Source organism: Callorhinus ursinus, unplaced genomic scaffold (assembly GCF_003265705.2).
Source record: "Callorhinus ursinus isolate GAN/ISIS: 27379988/994484 unplaced genomic scaffold, GSC_fseal_2.0 scaffold78, whole genome shotgun sequence".
Lineage (NCBI taxonomy): Eukaryota > Metazoa > Chordata > Mammalia > Carnivora > Otariidae > Callorhinus > Callorhinus ursinus.
In genome coordinates this window covers 3,736,661-3,749,796 of record NW_027397140.1, presented here as the reverse complement: position 1 = coordinate 3,749,796, position 13,136 = coordinate 3,736,661, and the positions used below count along the sequence as shown (strand labels likewise).

At 42.4% G+C, this 13,136-nt stretch overlaps 2 pseudogenes; one reads left to right on the top strand and one right to left on the bottom strand.

Annotated features, from left to right (window-relative positions):
- Positions 1-4,150: 4,150 nt before the first annotated feature.
- On the bottom strand, positions 4,151-5,236 carry LOC112808815 (E3 ubiquitin-protein transferase MAEA pseudogene; annotated as a pseudogene).
- Positions 5,237-9,864: 4,628 nt separating this feature from the next.
- Positions 9,865-10,817, top strand: LOC112808820 (small ribosomal subunit protein uS2-like; annotated as a pseudogene).
- The last annotated feature ends 2,319 nt before the right edge of the window (positions 10,818-13,136 follow it).

The following is a 13,136-nucleotide window of genomic DNA, read 5'->3' as shown; positions in this document are numbered from 1 at the left end:
ACTATGAAGGGATAGAATATGACTCTAAAAATGAAAAAATAAAAAATATTTTTTTAAAAAAGGGATTGATAAGATGTTGTCTGAAAAAGGGAGAAAGAAAAATTAAAAAAAAAAACAGTTAAAAAAATTAGTTTTGAAAGACTAAAGAATCATGGTAAAAAAGCCATGAATTCTATGTATAGTATTCCCCTAGTGCTGGAGTTCTGCCGTTCTGATTGATTGGTAAACTTGGTGTTGGCTGGCTGTTCTTTCTGATCTTCTGGGGGAGGGGGCCTGTTGCCGTGGTTCACAAATATCTTTGCCGGAGCTGGAATTGCCCTGCCCTTGCCAGTCGGGGCTAAGTAATCTGTTCGGTTTTGCTCTCAGTAGCTTTTGTTCCCTGCAAGCTCTCTGTAAAGATTTGGAGGATGAGAGTGAAATGGCGGCCTCCCGATCTCCACCCCAGAGGAGCTGAGAACTTGGGGCCCCACTCCTCAGTGCGCCCCCAGAGAAAAGCAGTCGATCACTCCTGTCTCCCCGGTCTCTGGCTGCACTCTGTGCTCACCCAGCCTGTGACCAAGCTTTTCTGTCTCTGGCACCTGACCCCGTGTGGAGGATCCAAACCCAGCAGATCCCCATGGTGTGCTCCAGTGCCACTCTTCTTGGGGGAGGATGGGGAGTCTCCCCGGATCTGCCACTTGTTGGGTCCCTGCTGGTGGAGCAGTGGCCTGGACTGTGCCGTGGATCATAGTTTATTGCAACCCGAGCTGAGAGCCCATGCCTCGGCTCTGTCTCTGCAGCCAGCTTCTCCGCTCCGATCCGCACTCAGGCACCCCCAGTCTTCCTGTGACCCTGAGGGTCCTGAGAGCGCACTGTCCTACTGAGGGTTCCACCTCCCACTTAGCCACTGGAGTGACATCCCTCAGCAGAGCTGACTTCTAAAAGTTCCAATTTTGTGCTCCATGGCTCTATCACTTGCCAAAATCAGCCAACCGAGGCCCCCTCCCCCACTGTCTATCCTCCCGAATATTGCCTCGGATTCATTTCTCTGCACATCCTACCTTCCAGAAAGTGGTCCCTTTTCTGTTCAGAAAGTTGTTGTTATTCTTTTCTTTGATCTCCTATTGAGTTTGTAGGTATTCAGAATGGTTTGATCCCTATCCAGCTGAATTCCTGGGATCACACAAAATCCAGGTCTCTTACTCCTCCACCATCTTGCTCCACCCCTTCAGGCCATACTCTTGCATGAGATGTTCTCTGGCACTCTAGTCACCTGGCACCCATGCTGGGCTCAGGGTCCCCTGCCCCCTTATATACCTGTCTTCCAACTAAACTGTGAGATTCTTTGTGATGAGATTATGCCTTTTATAAACCTGGTTGTGTCCCTTACACCAGGCATACAATGGGCATTCAAAATGTTGATTAGATTTGTTGATTTCAGTTCAATGATGACTGAGCGAATAAATGAATGAATAGATGAAGTGAATGAAACCCCATTTTGCAGCATTTATGTCCAAGACATTTTATATTTTGTTGGACTGATACCCCAAAAGTGGACAACTTATATTAAATAAGTAAACAATAGCAATTTAAATTGGAAACAAGTCTTTTATTATGAAAATGTATGATGCTTGTCAAGCTGTAGGATATCTTGTTAAATATTATCAAACTTTATTAAATTGTCAAGCACCTGGAAATTGTCAGAAGGAAGAAAGTACATATAAAACAAAATGTGACCAACTTGGAAATGTCAAATGATTATTATATATTGTTATAAATCATTATAGCTCTTTGAGAAACTCTAACACCTCAAGATATTTGAGTTCCAGGATTCAGGCTCAGTTCTACCAACAGCTAGCTGGTTGTCCTGCACAAAGCCCTTCATCCTTCTACTCTTCAGTCTCATTTTCAAAGTAAGGTCTTCATAATGATGTAGTTTTGGAATATAGGTGAGGTTTGGTGTGGTGAGATCTGGAGCCGATGGCCAAGAAAGAACTCTTGAGACCATCTTTGGTGCAAATTGGTGGTTTTATTAAAGCACGGGGACAGGACCCATGGGCAGAAAGAGCTGCTGCACTGGGGTTGTGAGGGGTGGCTAAATATATACTTGGAAGTTGGGGGGATGTAAGGAAGAGGGAAGTTTTCAAAAGGATTTTCATATGTTAAAGAAGACTCACAGGATACCAAAGGCTTTGCCATTGAGTTAAGGTTGTTTATCGCTCTAGCAAGGCATTAACATTAAGACAGTTGGGAGTTTCCTAGACAAATGTCACACATATGGGGGGGGAGGTGGGCAGGTGGAGGTGGGGGGGGGGTGGGGTGTGGGGGGGTGTCAGCTTGTGCTTTGTCCTCAGCTTGGCTTCTGTTCCCTCATCAATAATATTGAGGACTCTCACTTTTTTATTTTATTAAATCCAATGGTTCTTATTAAGGACATTGCTTTTTATACAGAAGTCTGTTTGAGAAAGGGGCTTTCATGTGTTTACCCATTGCTATAATGTGTAGAGAGAGAAAGCAAGGATGTTCAATTTAATCAAGTGACAGAGGCAAAAACTAAGTGTGTTTAAGTGGCATACCATAGAGAAAATTAAGTTATGTTACTTTGTTGGGATCACCAAGGAAGGCATATATAATTCAAGCAACCAGAAAAAAAATCCATCCTACTCACAAATGGAGAAACCAGCAGTGTCTATATACATGACTGGCTGGATTGAACACAAAAATGAAAGTCAGACAAACTTCTAATCAATTTTGAGACACTCAGTGGCAGTAGCTTGTTTCTATTTTACCCTTTGGGACAAAGTTGGCTTGCCTGGAGAAAGCAGGAGTGAGCAGGGACTTCTGGACTCCATGTCTGTGTTGAACCTCCCACTGTCTGTTACACAGAAGACTTAGTAGTGTGAGATGTTCAGTGAAAAATAAAATTCTGAGGTTGAATAAATGTAAGAGATGCTGAAATGTGAAAGATGCTGCATGCTCTATTTTTCTCTTGCAAATTCCCAATGTTTGTTAATATGTTAAAGACTAAGAATTCCTGCAACAAAGGGACCTACTAAGTTATTTACAAAGCAGTTTATTTAAATCAGAGTTTCAAAACCCCATCTGTCAAGTTCTACTCAAAGTCTGTTAACTCTTTGTTACTCCAAATAAGGTTATAAGCATGGAAATGGAGGATATATATTTAGAAAATTTTATAGAAACTTGACACCCAACAACCCTATGTGTCATTAGGGGATTGTCTCGGTGAGTAAACACAGACCAGTTCAGGAGATGGGGATGAGTTGCTTGGTGAGCTGCAGACTAGTCATGTGCATGGGGACGACATTACAATGTGCAAATTTTAAGGGTGATTTTTCAACTACAATTCATGCTTATGCAGCTGAGAAAATGGAAGCATTTCATCCATAACATCTTTTTTTTATGGTTATTGTGATTTATTTTTTTAAGAAATAGGAAACCTTTTAATTCACATATTTTACATTTATAGTTTATTAGCTAATCAACATCAACATGCAAAAATAAGCGCTAAATACAAGCCTCTACGGTGTGGTTTTGTGTAAACTACAATGATTCATTTGATTTGAAAAGTCATCGCTGGTTACTTCAACTGAACTACTAGTTTCTGTAAGGAGCGGCATTAGATCTGCCGTTGTGGAGCCAAGGGCCTCTGCAGAACTCCGTCCAGTGGATTTCCACGTGAATACCTTCTCAAGCAGGAAATAATGTGGCATGAAATACGTTACGTTGAGCCTAGCACATCCTAAGCCAGCCCCACGCTCAGGGCCCTGAGACCTCAGCTCTGCGGGACGCCTCCACCACTGCAACCTAGTCAGGCTGTGGCGCCACCCATCTCCGCTCCTGGGCGGTGGGAAGGAGGGACCAATGGAGGGAGGACACCAGGGTTGAAGGCACGGGAAATAACGGACTCTTGTTTCCAAAGTGGCTAAAGCTCCCTGGGCAGGAAAGTCTCTCTGAAAGGGAAAGCGTCAAGTAGCTCACGGGTGTTTCAGAATCCTATCAGTGCAAACACTGTCCCCAAGCACAAATGTGCCCCATCCAGTTCCTCTTTTCCTAGGAGTACCTATTGTACTTTTGGTCGCCAGAAACAGAAGCGCAGGTTGACCAGGGCGCAAGGGCTGGGACGCAGGGGCTTTGGCGCGAGGGCTGGGGCTCAAGGGCTGGGGCGCGCGGGGCGGGTCCGCCTACACGATGTACACCTTCGGGCTTGTGAGAAGTAAAACACTTCTTTGGTGCTTGCACAAATGGCTTTGTCATCTTGACAGATGGCAAGAGAGTTGTAGCCGTAGCTGTAGTGGTTGGGCAGCCTCAGGGGTGGGTTGTTCTGGATCATCGAGTCCCCCAAAATCTTGCAGAGCAAACAGGAATTGGTGCAGTGGGCCATGCGCAGGGGCTGCACTACTAGTTTGGGGAGTGGCTGCACACAGGCCAGTCATGGCTCTCGGAGCTGCTGTCCTCCTTGGAGCACTGTGGTGTCTTTCTCACCAAGAGGCCGGCCTATAGAATGAGGGTGAACAGAGTTGTCCGCAGCTGGTGCAGCCAGTAGTTGTGCCGGACCTCTTGGCTCAGCATCCGCCACTTGGCTGGGTCCGGCAGGTCCCTGTAGGGCCATATGTACGTGTCTGGTGGGAAGGCGAGCATGCCCATGACCTGGTGCACCTTGGCCAGCTGGCTCCCTTCAATCTGACCAAAGCGCTCTCTCACATGTCTCACAGCGTCCAGTCTCTAGTTCTGCTGGATGAGTTCAGTGAACTCCTGAATATTTAGGCTGAACTCCAGGCAGCTCTTCATGCCACTCTGGTGTACCAGCTTCACCACAGCATTCTAAGAGCCTCAGGGCAACAGGTGCTCCACCATCATGTGGTCCAAGCGCTTCCTCTTCCACAAGCTGGCTGCTGCGGGGTGGTAGCTGCTACTCCTTGAGTTGCTCGATTCTGCGCTTACATAGCTTGGTGCTCTAGTCCTCCACCTGGATGGACCCCACCACCTTCCCCTTGAGGACGCTAAGCTTCTCCCCTGTGCCATCCAGAAGGCTGACCATGGAGTCCCTGGCAGGGCAGCTGCTCAAGGTCTTCTTCAGCTTGGCTACCACCATAGGGATGTGGGTCATCTACAGGTTGATGTGTTTTTGAGCAGCCCAAAGGCGTATATTCAGTGTTTTGTAGGGCACCTTGAGGATCAGGTACTCCTGTATCTTCAGGGTCTTGGAGAGCTGAGCAGCCGACTCTTACACTGCCATCTTGAATTCACCAAAACCTTAGCCACAATCACTGTAATTTAAAATCAAGCCAGTGTCAATGTAACTCAATGAAATTTGTATTATTTATTTTTAATCCTAATTTGCTGACAATGGAACAAGTATTATTGGGTTATTTTTTAACCAAAAAAGGACACACCTAGTAAGGTGAGGTGGTGAGAAATGGAAGTGGTTGGAGACAGTGAAGACCAAATGAGTCTGTTCTCATATTACTTAGAAGTACTCTTTCTTGTGTACTGAATCTGTGGTTTCTTTTTAAGTTTTTTTTAAATAGAGGTGAAATTCACCTTACATAAAAGTAGCCATTTTAGAGAGTACAATTCACTTCATAATGTTGTACAACCTGAATTTGCTTTTATAGCTGTAGTTGAAGCTGAGAGAACAAAACCACTGGTGTGTTATTTGCAGAGATACCCTGGATAGTGAAGGAAGGACACATTCAAAAATTTAAGTGGTTTCACATAGGAAATGAAGAATTGGATTAAAACAACAAAAAATTAGAGAAAAGTATGGAATATAAAGGCAATAGTATTAGATGTTTAATATTATAAATCTAAATATTACACACTAGTACTTTGATGGCTTCCAATAAAGCTGAACTTCAGGCAATACTCATGAAAAATAGCATTGATATGGTTCCTTTGAAATGCTGGGTAAATATGAGGCAAAGAATGTACTGAAGTACCACCAAATGACAAGTACAGCTAGTGACATGTTTCTCTATTTTTCCTGATGAAAGCACAGACAATGTAAACACAATAGTAGTCCCTTTGGTAGATGTTCAGTTGAATATGGCAGAGGGTGTGAAGGAAGAACTTTGTCTTTCAGCTCCATTATTAATAAACATATAAGCTCTGAAGTGCAGGAAGCCATGAAGGATCACCTAGTTAACAAAGGTGGTTTGGAGTGGTTTTTAGTTTTGCATAGGAGGTTGTTCTGATGTTGAAGTGACAATGACAGGTAACTATTCTGGACCAGGTACCAGGTAAGTCAATCCATGGCTTTTTTTCCCCGAGAAAGCTTTTTTATACCTCACAAAATGTCTTAACATTAAGTAATGTATTTATTTTTATTATATATTTTTTAGATTTTATTTATTTATTTGAGAGAGAAAGTGAATGAGAGAAAGAGAGCACACATGCAGGGGCAGAGGGAGAGGGAGAAGCAGACCCCCCTACTGAGCAGGAAGCCCATTGCGGGGTTCGATCCCAGGACCCTGGGATCATGACCTCAGCCAAAGTCAGATGCTTAGCCAACTGAGCCACACAGGTGCCCTTAAATAAAATATTTGAAGATGGGCAGACAGATTGATTAGAAAAATAAATCCAGTTCTCTAGCCCTCCCAGTATCCATGTCCTTTGCATCTCCTCCCAACGGAAAGTGGCCTCCTCTGTGAATCTGGTGTGGCTTTTCACATGTGTTGGCTGATAGAATGCAGAGGAAGTAAAGGCATGTTAGTTTTGACTCTAAGGCCTCACGGAGCCTTGCCTGCTTCTCTCTTGGACCCCTGCCAAGCCCGAGCTAGTCTAATGGGTAATGTAAGACAGAGGTCTCCATCACCTACACTCTGCCAAGAGCCTTCCTGCTCCCAGACAAATGGCACTTCCTAGCACAACCATTCCTACACTGAGCAGCCTGCTGATAGCAGCTGCCCAGGGAAGCACAGCCAAGCTCGACTGAGTCTGGCCCAGATGCCAGAACTGACCAGTTGATCCAAAGACATGAGAGCAGTCATCAACAATTATTCTAAGTCCTAGCATTTTGGGATAATGTAGCAGAAACTGAATTATGTGAAGGCGTTAGCTTTGGGATAATTCTTTTTATGATGTACCATGAAAGTGGATCACAAAAAACCTGGTATTGTATATCTATATGTGATGGTTTGACGAGTTCTGCCAAGAATGTTTAAACTTCTCAACAAACTTGCATGTTTTTTAAGATGAGAAGGCAGTTTGGTTCCAACTTTTCCATGATGTAAATGGGAGAGCCAGATGCGCCCCCTTGTGTGTTATCATCAGCATTTTCCATGATCCTAATACTTCTCTGCAAGGAGGAAAGGCAATGTGGATTTCAATGACAGATTGAAGGGCAGAAGTAAAAGTAGGAAGTGTGGAGGAGTAATGTCTACTGCTTGTGTATAGTAGGCTTGTCAGAGTTAGCGCAACAAACATATATAAAGTGTCCAGTAAATTTGAATTTATATCAATAAAAAACAAATAATTTTTAGTGTATGTCTCAAATATTGCATAGGGCATACTTATACTAATATATATATGTATTATATTTATAGCTATATAGTTGATTATAGTTATATAGTTGATCTGAAATTCAAATTTAACTGGGACTCTTGTATTTAATGTGTAATCCTATTACATAATTTAAATTACATTTGTAAATCATCCACTACGGTTCTGGTTTTCCTTGCATTATTGTTATAATTCCTATGGGGAAAACTGGCAAATATTACGGGTGTCTATCTCAGAAAAAGTGATGTCTGCTAAGTGATACATTGTGCACATACATGGTCATGGGTGTAAGTTGACTCAAATAGAAATTGGGTCCACAATGATGATGGGGGAAAAGAAGTGAGCAAGAAGAAAATGAAGTTTGTTTAGTATAACAAATAAGCTGGAATTCAACAGGGTTACCATATGGGTGCCTGGGTGGCTCAGTCGGTTAAGAATCTGCTTTCGACTCAGGTCATGATCCCAGGGTCCTGGGATCAAGTACTCCACTGGGCTCCTTGCTCAGCCAGGAGTCTGCTTCTCCCTCTCCTCTGCTGTGCTTTTTTTTTTTTTCTCTCTCTCTCCCTCTCTCTGTCAAGTAAATAAATAAAATCTTAAAAAAACCCACAGGGGTGCCATAAAGGAACACTCTTTATTTTTCATCAGGGCAAAATTGGCACAAAAACATATATACACACATACACAGACTTTAGTAGGCATGTACATGTAATACATAGACTTCTTTTTCTTGGCTTAGAACATAAAAAAAAAAATTCTTGTATTGAACCTAAGGTCATCAGTTTTCATTCTCTGTGTTGAGATTGCTCTGAAAAAAACAAAACAAAACAAAACTGTGACATTCTTAAAAATAGTATATCTATTCTCAGAGGCAAAGTACTCAGTAAAAAAGCTTGTTTTCAGCTATATATTTCAGCTAGTGTTTCTAGAAACTCGAATCTGAACCCCATTGACTAGAAGAGAGGCTGGGTACCCACAAGAAAAGATCCTGTGACACCATGACAAGGGTATATGGTAATGACATGCCCTCTTCTCCAAAGACACCCATGACCATTTATTCAGATAAACAGCCACTGGGAAATTGACATATCTAAGTCATACCTGCTTCCTGGGGGCTACTTGCACCCAGTGACTGGTCCATAGGCGGCTACGAAATCCCAGCTCTCTTGCCTCAAAGGTGGACTGTACTGAGGCATCACGGTGCACTTTCTCCCTCTGCCCCTTCTTGCTTCCCTCTCTCTCACAGTGTGGTTCCTGAGAGCACTCCCACTGAAACTCCTGCACACAATTCTCAGAGCCTGTTTCCCAGGAAACCTTTTAGGAGCATATCATTCTATAATCATTAAATGGTTCTCACTTGGGCCAATAAAAATTAGGAGGTATAGTTTTATTTTCTCAGCAACTGGTAATTTGAATGAAATTGCTTAAGGATATTTGTTCATCATGCTGTTGACTGAGAGGCGTCACTGTGGGGTCTATCTCAATGGTAAGCTTGAAATCATCAAACACCCTGCCTTGCCTGCTGATTTCTTCCCAATCGGTATCTAATCATCCTTGAGATAGAGCCCTGGCTAACAGGAGCTGTAAACACATCCTTTGTTTACCTACTGCTGGTTTACTTACTCTATAAGGAGAGATCTGAGGCAGGAATAAGGGAGAAATAATGAAAACTTCTCCCACTCTCTCCTTCACAGATGATGACAGACTGTCTTCTGCTACTTGAGTTAAACATTGGCCCATGTTGATACAAACACACTGGGTCCCCTTTGGGCAGGAAGAATGGAATGGGGCTGGCTCTTGATAGTAGGGATATGTTTGCCCTTCCCAAGGTGGGGGGTGGGGTGGTGTTGCTAAATATTTTCTTTGGGTATTTAAGCACTGTTCCACATTTGGCATCTTCCTAGAGTTCCCAACTTCTTCCTTGTGTGTTAAATTTCTACTGGACACTTAAAACTGGCTATCATGCAGATATTCCAAACTCAGCATGTTTGCAAATAAACTCAGTCCCATTGCTCCTGATTGCCGTCCTTGCTTATCTTATATTCCTAACTTTAAAAAAATAATTAAAAATTTTTCTTTAAAGATTATTTATTTATTTATTTGAGAGAGAGAGATAGCGAGAGAGAGCACAAGTCAAGGGTGGGGGCGGGGAGAGGGAGAAGCCCCGATGCGGGGCTCCATCACAGGATCCCGGGATCATGACCTGAGCTGAAGGCAGACACTTAACCGACTGAGCTACCCAGGCAGCCCATCATTTGTTTTTTTGCTTGTTTGTTTAAGATTTTGTTTTTCTTTCCACACTACCCAGGGAGGGATGAATACAACGTTGTTTTGCATTCCCTTTATAACTTAAAGGGAAAATTCACAATGTCTGGAGCCCTTGATGTCCTGCAAATGAAGGAGGAGGATATCCTCAAATTCCTTGCAGTAGGAACCCACTTAGGTGGCAATAACCTTGACTTCCAAATGGAACAGTACATCTACAAATGGAAAAGTGATGGTATCTACATCATAAATCTGCAGAGAACCTGGGAGAAGCTCTTGCCGGCAGCTTGGGCCATTGTTGCCTTTGTAAACCAAGTTGATGTCAGTGTCCGATCATCCAGGAATACTGGTCAGCAAACTGGGCTTAAGTTTGCTGCTGTTGCTGGAGCCACTCCTATTGCTGGCTGCTTCACTCCTGGAACCTTCACTAACCAGATCCAGGCAGCCTTCTGGGAGCCCACACTTCTGGTGGTTACCGACCCCAGGGCTGACTACTAGCTCTCACAGAGGCATCTTATGTTAACTTGCCTACCATTGCTCTGTGTAATACAGACTCTCCTCTGAGCTATGTGGACATTGCCATCCCTTGCAACAACAAGGGAGCTCACTCAGTGGGTCTGATGTGGTGAATGCTGGGCCCATGAATTTCCACACTTGCATGGCACCATTTCCTGTGAACACCCTTGGGAGGTCATGCCTGATCTCTACTTCTACAGAGATCCTGAGGAGATTGGAAAGGAAAAGCAGGCCACTGCTTAAAAGGCTGTAATGAAGAATTTCAGGATGAATGGACTTATCCAGCTTCGAGTTCTCCGCTACTCAACCTGAAGTCACAGACTAGTCTGAAGGTGTGCAGGTGCCTATTCAGCAGTTCCCTATTGAAGACTGGAGTGCTCAGCCTGCCATTGAAGACTGGTCAGCTCCTACTGCTTAGGCCACTCAGTGGGTAGGAACAACCCTTGAGTGGTCTTAGCTGCTCTTACACAAAAGCAAACAAAATGAAAATAAGGATGATAGAAAATAAGCCGTTTCTTAAAAAAAAAAAAGAAGAAAAAGATTTTTTTTTAGTAATTTCTACACCAATGTGGGCTTTGAACTCACAACCCTGAGATCAAAAGTCACATGCTCTATCAACTGAGCCAGCCAGGGGCCCCTTGTATTCCCTGTCTTGGTTGCTAGTACCTGTACTCATCCTGTCCCCTGAATTGGAAATCTGGAACTTATTCTTGACCCCAATCTCTCCTCTCCCTATCCTTTTCCCAACCTCCATGTAATCAGTGGCCCAATCCTATGTACTCTCTCTCCTAAATATCTTTGAAATACATCCCCTCCAAGCTATCCTCAAAGCCATCGTAAACTTCAGGACCTCACTCTTTCATGCTTTGACTGTTGAAAGAGTCTCTTATTTGGTCATTTTACCTATAGTGACTCCCTTCTAACTCTTCTATCATTCTTCTGCTAGATCTGATTCTGTTTTTCCTTGGTTTGGCATTGAGAGATAATATGGCCCCCGAAGGCTGGCTACTTATTCAGGTGATTTTCAAAATGTGATCCACAGAGCCTGGAACAAGTCTTCTTTCACCAATTTTAGATTCTCAGCTTGAAGAAAGGCATCCTCAGCTTTGGAGAGTTTGGAAACTGTCGTGATGTAATAATATTTGTATTTCCTCCGAACACCCCAAGTTGCTTCACAAATATTTTCTTTTGTCCATGGATCCTTTCTGTCTGGAACAATTTTCACTGCTTTTATAACTCGATAAATCACTGATTATATTTCAAAATGGAGCTTGGAAGTCACCTAATCTTCGAAGACTTCTTGAACACAGGGGCAGAGCCCATCAGAGGCCACATCAGTTTTATCTTTTACTGTTTGAAATTGAGAAAAAGTTCCCTCTTCCAACTCTGCAAATCCATGACTTTTTAGATTCTATTTTCTTTTACTCCTACTTGAAAATTGACCAGTTCCTTTCTGAGTTTTTTTTTTTTTTTTACATAAAAATGTACTAACTGCAACCTATAACAACTAGCATAGACTGGTTCCAATTTCCAAACTCTTCTGTTCGAGGTATAAGTTCATTAGGCCTATGATCTGACTTCTGAGTTATTGCAAACAGTGGTTTTACCAGGTATGTTGCTACTGTATTATATAGATTGTGATCTTTTTGGCCCCCAATAATAATTTTCTCATAAGCATGCTGCCTGACACCTAAGTCAATACCACATATTATAAATTCTTCCTGATGTCCCCAATCCTGGTACTAATTTTTTGTATTTGCATGCTAGATCAGGTTTTGCTGTGGTAATAACTTCAGAATGTCATGGTTTAAAGAAGCAGATTTTTGTCTTCCTCACGGCACACGTGTACAAGTGGTTGGATCTCTATACTGTCACTTCAGTCTCCCAACCAACAGGAATGTGCCATCTGGAGTGTGGATGGTTTCTGTGGCAGGGTGCAAGAGTCCATGGTAAATCCCACCTCAGTCCTTGAATCTTCTGCCCAGCAATGACACACATAACTTCTGCTCACACTTTGGTGGTCAAAGCATGCTATGTGGCCACATCTCATGGCAAGGAGGTGGGAATAAGTTCCTGTCTCTGGAATGGGGAATATTTGATGCACTGAACTCATGGCCACCATGGTATAGTTCATTGATCCTTGGAAATATGGAAGGATTTAGTAATTTGTATATTTTCTTCTTTTTAAAAAAAGATTTTATTTTTAAATAATCTCTATACCCAACATGGGGTTTAAACTTACAACCCTGAGATTAAGAGTCGCATGCTCTATCGACCAAGCTGGCCAGGCGTCCCTTGTATATTTTCTTTTTAGAAGATCTTTAATGGTTAGATTATTATTTGTTCGCTTTAAATTATGATTTGGAACTCATTTATCCTGTTTCTAGTTTGTCTAGCTTTACCATTAACCTTTTAACAAACATGTTTACACATATTTTTCTATCAACATTAAAAAGTAATGAGAATTTCCATACATTGCCAGAGGGAAAGTTTAGCTATTTAGAAAACAGTTTGGAAGTTACTAAGAATGATAGAGTTTCCACATGACCCAGCAATTCCACTTCCAGGTAACTGACTAAGATTTGAATACATGTGACCACATAAAAATGTGCATACAAATATTCAGGGAAGCATTATTCACAATGTTCAAAAAGTGGAAACACCCTGAATGTCCATGAAGAGATGGAAGAAAATGAAATACTAATACTTGCTGCAACATGCTGAGCTTCAAAACATTAACCATAAATAATGAACATACTGAACATAATGAAATAACCAGTCACAATGGACCATATTTTATATTATTCCATTTATATTAAAAGTTTAGAATAGGCAAATCTATGCAGACAGAAAGTAGA